The sequence below is a fragment of the Gigantopelta aegis genome, chromosome 4 (genome assembly GCF_016097555.1).
Source record: "Gigantopelta aegis isolate Gae_Host chromosome 4, Gae_host_genome, whole genome shotgun sequence".
Classification (NCBI taxonomy): Eukaryota; Metazoa; Mollusca; class Gastropoda; order Neomphalida; family Peltospiridae; genus Gigantopelta; species Gigantopelta aegis.
The window spans coordinates 43,412,895-43,420,093 of NC_054702.1; the positions used below are offsets into that span (position 1 = coordinate 43,412,895).

The 7,199-nt window shown below is 40.0% G+C and overlaps 1 protein-coding gene across 2 annotated transcripts in view; it reads right to left on the reverse strand.

Annotated features, from left to right (window-relative positions):
• The window catches only part of LOC121370584 (3-hydroxybutyrate dehydrogenase type 2-like), a 30,997-nt gene extending 24,471 nt beyond the window's left edge, over positions 1-6,526 (reverse strand). Inside the window, exon 1 of one of the 2 annotated variants that reach the window (XM_041495901.1) lies at positions 6,414-6,526. The gene's annotated coding sequence lies outside the window, so the exon portion shown is untranslated. The remainder of the gene's footprint in view (positions 1-6,413) is intronic. The other variant, XM_041495902.1, reaches the window with a different exon arrangement.
• Positions 6,527-7,199: the final 673 nt, after the last annotated feature.

Genomic DNA, 7,199 nt, shown 5'->3' on the forward strand with positions numbered 1-7,199 from the left:
GATGTTGTCAGCAATGTCCAAACTGATTAAATTAATAGGTGATGACGGCATATTGACATTTACATTGAAATGCAAGAATAATCAAATGTCAAACCTGCTTTACTTATTTGTGAGCTTAAATGGGCCCATTCATTTTATTAATTATTGCACCACAGAGATTAATAACTGTCTGGACAAATGACAAACTCCCAACATTTTAGAACTCCAATGTTATCCAAAATGGTGGAAGAGCGAAGCAAGTAGTTGGGTGTGGCACAATGGGGGGGGGGGGGGGGGCATCAAAATACGAAGTGTTTAAAATGTCAAGAGCTTCATACATGGTGTCAGAAGTAAACTGAAACTGATCGCCAAGTCAACGAATGTTCCACTGTTGTAAGTGACATTGTAAGTTTGACATAAAATGCGAAACTTAGAATGGCTGGCAACACCGCATTGTTAGACAAGGGCCCAAGCATGAACTGGGCTACGGATGATGGGCTTTACAGACGCTTTAAAATTTGGAAGCAAAGATGCGAGCTGCTGTTTACCGGTCCAATGTCCCGTATGGACGAAGAAGTTAAATGCAAATACCTCCTTTACTGGGCAGGTGAACAAGGTTTAGAACTGTTCAATAGTTGGGGGATGTCCAACGAAGATGAGAAATTACTAGCAAACTACTGGGCAGGGTTCGAAATTTTCGCAAAGCCTCAGTCAAATGAGTTAATGGCCTCTTGGGCACTGCATCATATTTCTCAAGAAAATTTATGCATAGAAGAATTTGTGGCCAAGTTATGCATCATGATAAAAGACACAGATTATCCTCCTGAACATTATAAACGCTTCCTCAGAGACTTCTTTGTATTTGGCATAAATTCTGATCGAGTCAGAAAAGACTGCTTTAAAGAAGGCAACACACTAACATTTGAAAAAGCCTTGACCCTTGCAAAAGCAGAAGAATCTGCAAACAAACAGCTACAACAAATAAACAAGTCCCAAACAGAAGACATACACATAGTTAAAAAGAACACAAAGTTCAACAGAAACAGGGATAAAAAGACATTTCATCCCAGTCATGGGGCTAGCCAGAAACATACACAGTCTAACCCTTCCAGGCATATACCAGATAGAATGTGCCGTTATTGTGGGGGTAACATACATAAACGTGAGCAATGCCCAGCCAGAAATGCAAAATGTCACATTTGCCAAAAATTAGGACACTACGCAAAAGCTTGTCTCTCTAATAAGAGAAAGCAGATCAATGACATCGAAACTGAAGAAAATGAAAGCGCACAGTCAACAAGCGACCATGTGTTCCTAGGATTAGTCGAAGCCACACTGCTAAATGGTACCATTAACATGATATCATGCAAAGAGAAAACAACACTTGATGTGCAGATGTCAGCACAGCCACATGGAAAACAGACACAGGTTCAATGTAAGATTGACTCTGGAGCAGAAACAAACATTATGCCAAAAGTAATGTTTGAACAGTTGTTTCCAAAACAACATCAGTTGAATAAACCCACAGTCAAGCTGTCTGCTTATGGGGGCATCGAAATCCCAATTTGGGGTCATGCCAGGTATACATCCAAACTTTAAACAACAGCCGTCCCAAAGCAATCCAAATGGAGGTCGTGAATGCAAATGGTCCTGCAGTCATTGGCAATATTACAGCTCAGAACCTGAACTTGCTGAAATTAAACTGGCCGATTACAACTTCACCTACCAAAACTGAAAGTAACAAACATATTGGGTTAACAAAGCTGTTTGACATTCGAGGAAAACAACACCCTTTTCCATTAACCAAAGAATACTTACTTCAAGAGTACAGTGATGTGTTCGCGGGGATTGGTAGTTTTCCAGGGCCTGCATATCACATAGAGACAGATCCAGCTGTCCCACCTGTGCAGCATCCACCTAGGCAAGTACCCGTGCATGTGCAATCAGCCTACAAAGATGAGCTGAACAAACTAAAGGAACTAGGAATCCTACAAGAAGTTCAAAACGAGTACACCTCATGGGTAAACTCAACTGTGGTAACGTCAAAGCCAAATGGATCAATTCGCTTATGCCTAGATCCTCGAGATTTAAACAAGGCAATCAAACGAAATCCATACTACGTCCGCACAGTTGACGATGTCATACCAAAAGTTAGTGGTGCCACACATTTCAGTATCCTGGATGCTCGGAATGGATACTGGCAAGTTGACATTGATGAAGAAAGCAGCAAGCTCTGTACATTCAATACGCCATGGGGAAAATACCGCTAGACAAGACTACCCTTTGGCTTAACTGTGAGTGGTGATGTGTTCCAAGAAAAGATGGACACAGTATTTGGAAAGGTCAATGGACTGAGTGGTATAGCAGATGACACATTCGTATATGGTAAAAGCGAAATGGCTCACGACCAGAATATTCTCAACACCCTCGATACAGCTCGTGAAAATGGTGTTAAGTTCAACCCAGACAAATTCCAGTTCAAGGTTGCGGAAACCTCATTCTTCGATTTAACGTGGACTTGTGATGGACTCAAACCCGATGTGAATAAAGTGAGCGCTATTGAGCAGATGCCACCTCCACAAAACCTCACAGAACTATAATCCTTTATGGGAATGGTGAACTACTTGAATCGCTTTTCACCAGTCCTAGCTCAAGCATCGGAGCCAATTCGCAAATTAATGAAGAAAGTCACTTCCTTCATATGGCAGCCAGAACACCAGAAAGCATTTGAGATGGTAAAGGATGTCATCACAAAGTCTCCGGTACTGGCATATTATGATGCCGAAAAACAAAATGTGATCCAGTCAGACGCAAGTCTCAAAGGGCTAGGATGCGTACTGATGCAGGATGACAAACCTGTATGCTATGCCAGTCGATCGCTCACTGATGCTGAGTCTAGATACAGCAACATAGAACGGGAACTCCTAGCTGCATGTTGGGCTCTAGAAAAGTTTAACCATTATGTCTATGGTAAACATGTCATCATGGAAACTGACCATAAGCCATTAGAAAGCATATGGAAAAAGAGCATTGCAAATGCATCGCCCAGATTACAGCGTCTACTGCTCAGAATGTCAAAATATGATGTTGAGGTTCGATACATCACAGGAAAGTCAAATGTGGTGGCTGATGCATTGTCACGTATCAGTTACATGAAAAAACCAGACTTTGCCAATGGAGTACCACTGACTGAAGTTGACACAATTACAAGTAGTCTGCAAGCAACTCAAGCCAAACTGGAAGAAATCCGTCAGTGTACAACCAAGGATGCAAAATTGATATACCATGGTTGGCCAGAATATAGTAGTGACTGTCCGCCTGATCTGAAAGAATACTGGACTTTCAGAGAAGATTTAAGTGTCGAGAATGGCTTTGTCTTGAAGGGACACCGTCTAGTAATCCAGACAAACTGTGTCCTCAGATGCTAAATATCATCCATGAAGGACATCTTGGGTCTGAGAAATGCCAGCTGAAGGCTAAAGATTGCTTGTTCTGGTCTGGTATCTCAAAAGATATTAAAGAGATGACTGCTTCATGTAACACATGCATACAGTTCTCGAACAGCAGCCCAGGGAAACCTTGTTTCCACACAACGTGCCAAGCTATCCATGGCAAAATGTAGCCTCTGATCTGTTCGACTACAAAGGAGAACAGTACCTAATCACAGCTGATTACTACAGCAAATTCCCAGTGGTCCGAAAACTACAAACTACTTCATCAACATATATCATTCAACAGTTAAAATCCATATTTGCAGAAAATGGAATACCGGAAACCTTGGTTTCGGATAATGGGCCACAGTACAGCAGTCGTGAGTTCGCTTCATTCTGCGAATCATGGGGAATCACTCATGTGACAAGCTCACCCCTCTACCTGCAAAGCAATGGATTCATTGAAAGAATGGTACAGACCGTAAAAAAACTTACTTAAGAAATCTGAAAGTTCCGGACAAGATCCATATCTGGCCTTGTTGGCGTATCGAACTACTCCGATCGACAACAAATTAGCAGCACCAGCCAAACTGCTCAACAACAGAGACTATCGAAGTCAACTACCATCAAGTGGCCATTTACAACGCCTCCAGTCAGATGATTCAAATGTTGAACAGCTTCAACATCGTCAAAACATCCAGAAACACCAATATGACAAAAGATCCAGTGACTTAAGTGAACTTTCTCCCAGACAACATGTTGTTATGTACCAACCGACATCAAACACCTGGATTCCAGCAGAAATAAAAGGTGTCTCCGATAAACCCAGATCGTACATTGTCGAAACTGCTAACGGGGTGGAATATCGTCGGAACCGTTCACATCTTAAGCCGGTGAAGACCCAACCACCTGATGGCGAAACTCGACAAGCCGACAACAAAACGCAACTGCCTGACAGCGAAACAACCCAGGGAGAAGCACAAGATTCAAGGGTGTCACATACTATACCTTCTGAACCACGAACATGTACTACTAGAAGTGGTCGTGTTGTGAAGTCGCCTCAAAGATTAGACTTGTAGTGGCTAAACAATATTATTACAACTCTTTATAATTTAGTCAGATATTAATAAGTAGTCTATGACAATGTGCCAAACCAAGGACAAGACTGTGACCAAATTAGTCATATTAATATCAGAATTAACATTACAAGAAAGTATCCAAGAAACTTGAGATACTAACAGTTTATTTTATTATTTTGAACTTTTAATTTCTTAAAGAGCTTTATGTTTTAAAACATTTTTTAATATAAGTTAATTGTTCTACAATTGGTACAGCATTTAAAAGTAAGAATATTACTTTAGAGTAGCTAGTAATTTTTTCTTATTGTTTTCTAAAAGGCGGAGATGTGAAGTGCATTAATTGTAAGAACTACGGTACTAACAAGTGCGCGCTACACATGCGCAGTTGAGACTACCGGCCTGACCCGGCACAATGTAACAAGAGAGAATAAACAAATTACACATGCTACACCAGTAGTTAGCTTCATACAGTTAGTGAGAGAAAAAGAGGGTGTAGTGGTCTTATATTGAGTCGTTAAAACTTGCTCTCGGTGGGAGCCAGTATCGAGCTGCGAACCCAGTACTAACCAGCCTTATGTTCAGTGGCTTAACCACGACACCACCGTGGCTGGTGGCAGATCAAATTACCATGATCACTAGAGTGGTTTGTTAATTTGCTGTTAATTGTTTATGTAGCCAGGATTTTCTATTGGGGGAGAACCCACATTTGGTTATATATTTATATTCCGATGTTACATTGTGTGTGTCTTCAGATATTACCAAAGATCTATACTCAATGTGCTCCTCATGGAATGTATGGGAAGGGCAAAGTGAAAAACCAGGTAGGGCATCATGGCATTTTTCTTGCTGTCAACAATATCCAAAATTTCAGGGAACAATGTAAGGCAACTAAGGAGGTAGTACTAAACCAAATAACATCCAGCTGGGTCAAAATTTGAGGTGCACCGAACATCTGATAGGGCAGTTAATACCATAAGTCCTGTCAAAAGTTTAATCTGAGAAATAAATGTATGCAATTTTACTGCATCAAGTACCACTGTATCATACAGACTTGTGCTTGAAACATGTATGGCATACCTGTAAAACTAAGTACAAGGAGTGTTGTAAAAACATCCGGTTGTATCGAAAATAAGCCATGAAAGGTTCCACGGAAAGAGTTCGACCTGTACCCCTCTATATCAAGGCTCTGAAGACTAATCCTAACCCTAAAACTAACCTTAACCATTGAAGGGGGGGGGGGGGGGGTTATGGGTCGAACTCATGTCAGTTCCATGGTTCTTTACACTGTGGTTTTGTTTAAATCTTGAATTTTTATATTGAGGTTGCTCATCACCGTTGAAACCCTAGTGGTATATGGACACGTTAAACAAGTCACTAAGCTAAGCTAAGCTCATCACTTTATTTGTTTGCATTACCATAGTTTGACACCCAATAGCCAAAGTATTTTTGGTGCTGGGGTGTCGTTAAACATTCATTCATTCTTCATTTAATACTTTGAGGGAGGGGTTGTTATGGGTCATATTTTATTTGATATATTGCATACAATGTTTTTAACCACATACATTAACATTGTCGCCTATGGAATTTCATTTGGTATAGCACAACCAGATGGGCAAACATGACCGTCATAAAATTCTAACCCTGCATGATCATGGTGCATAACCCCGATTTTTAATGAACGGTTTTAATGCTTATCAAACTGGCACAATGGAAGGGAGAAAGGAAGTGTTGCTGACGTTATGCAAGTTTAGAGTGGCGTTGTCTTAGCCTTTAAAACACAATGGGGGAGGGGTGTTAAATTGGTATAGGCCTAGCAGTTTCGGATTCTGCTCAGAGTTACCGTGTAATTCTGTCAAATCTCAAAATCTGTCAGATCGCTAAACCAAAGCCAAGTTGCACTAAAAATCGGAAATAAATAGTATACCCTGTTGTCACCTGGAATCCGTAAACTCGATGGACTTTAGATCAACGAGTCGTGCAGTAAATATAGGTCAGGTCACGTCACGTCAGGTCACGTCATGTCATAGGCCATGATAGGGCACATTCAGAGCAAGCAGTTGTAGCGCACACCTGTCATGGGGGCAGGTGTCGACTTACACCGGCCACTCCGTCCAGGATAGAAACGGGTTTGGGTTGGGTGGGAGCAGGGACCGCGCTGGCAGGTGTAAGAGAGTACAAGCAGCCCGACCAGGGTCGGTAGCGGGTGGGGTCACTTGTGGTGCTATTGAATTTAAAATGTCCCGTAATATAAAAATATAAAACATTGCGCAGTTTTCATGAGGTAATTTGGCGCATAATTTGGAACGGTTCATCGAAAAGAAATAGCTATTATATAATTTTGATTTAGTTTGCCGAATAATAAATACAGGTCTGAAGGAACGATCTAAGCCTAGTATATATATATATATATATATATATATATATATATATATATATATATATATATATATATATATATATATATGTATATATATATATATATATATATATGTGTATATACATATATATATATATATATGTATATATATATATATATATATATATATATATATATATATATATATATATGTATGCGTCTGTGTGTGTGTGTGTGTGTGTGTGTGTATATATACGTATATATATATAGCCGATTATTGTGAAATGTTTTTACCTTTATAGTTACGGTAGCCTACTCTCTTTATTCATGATTATAATTTAAACATATGTTATA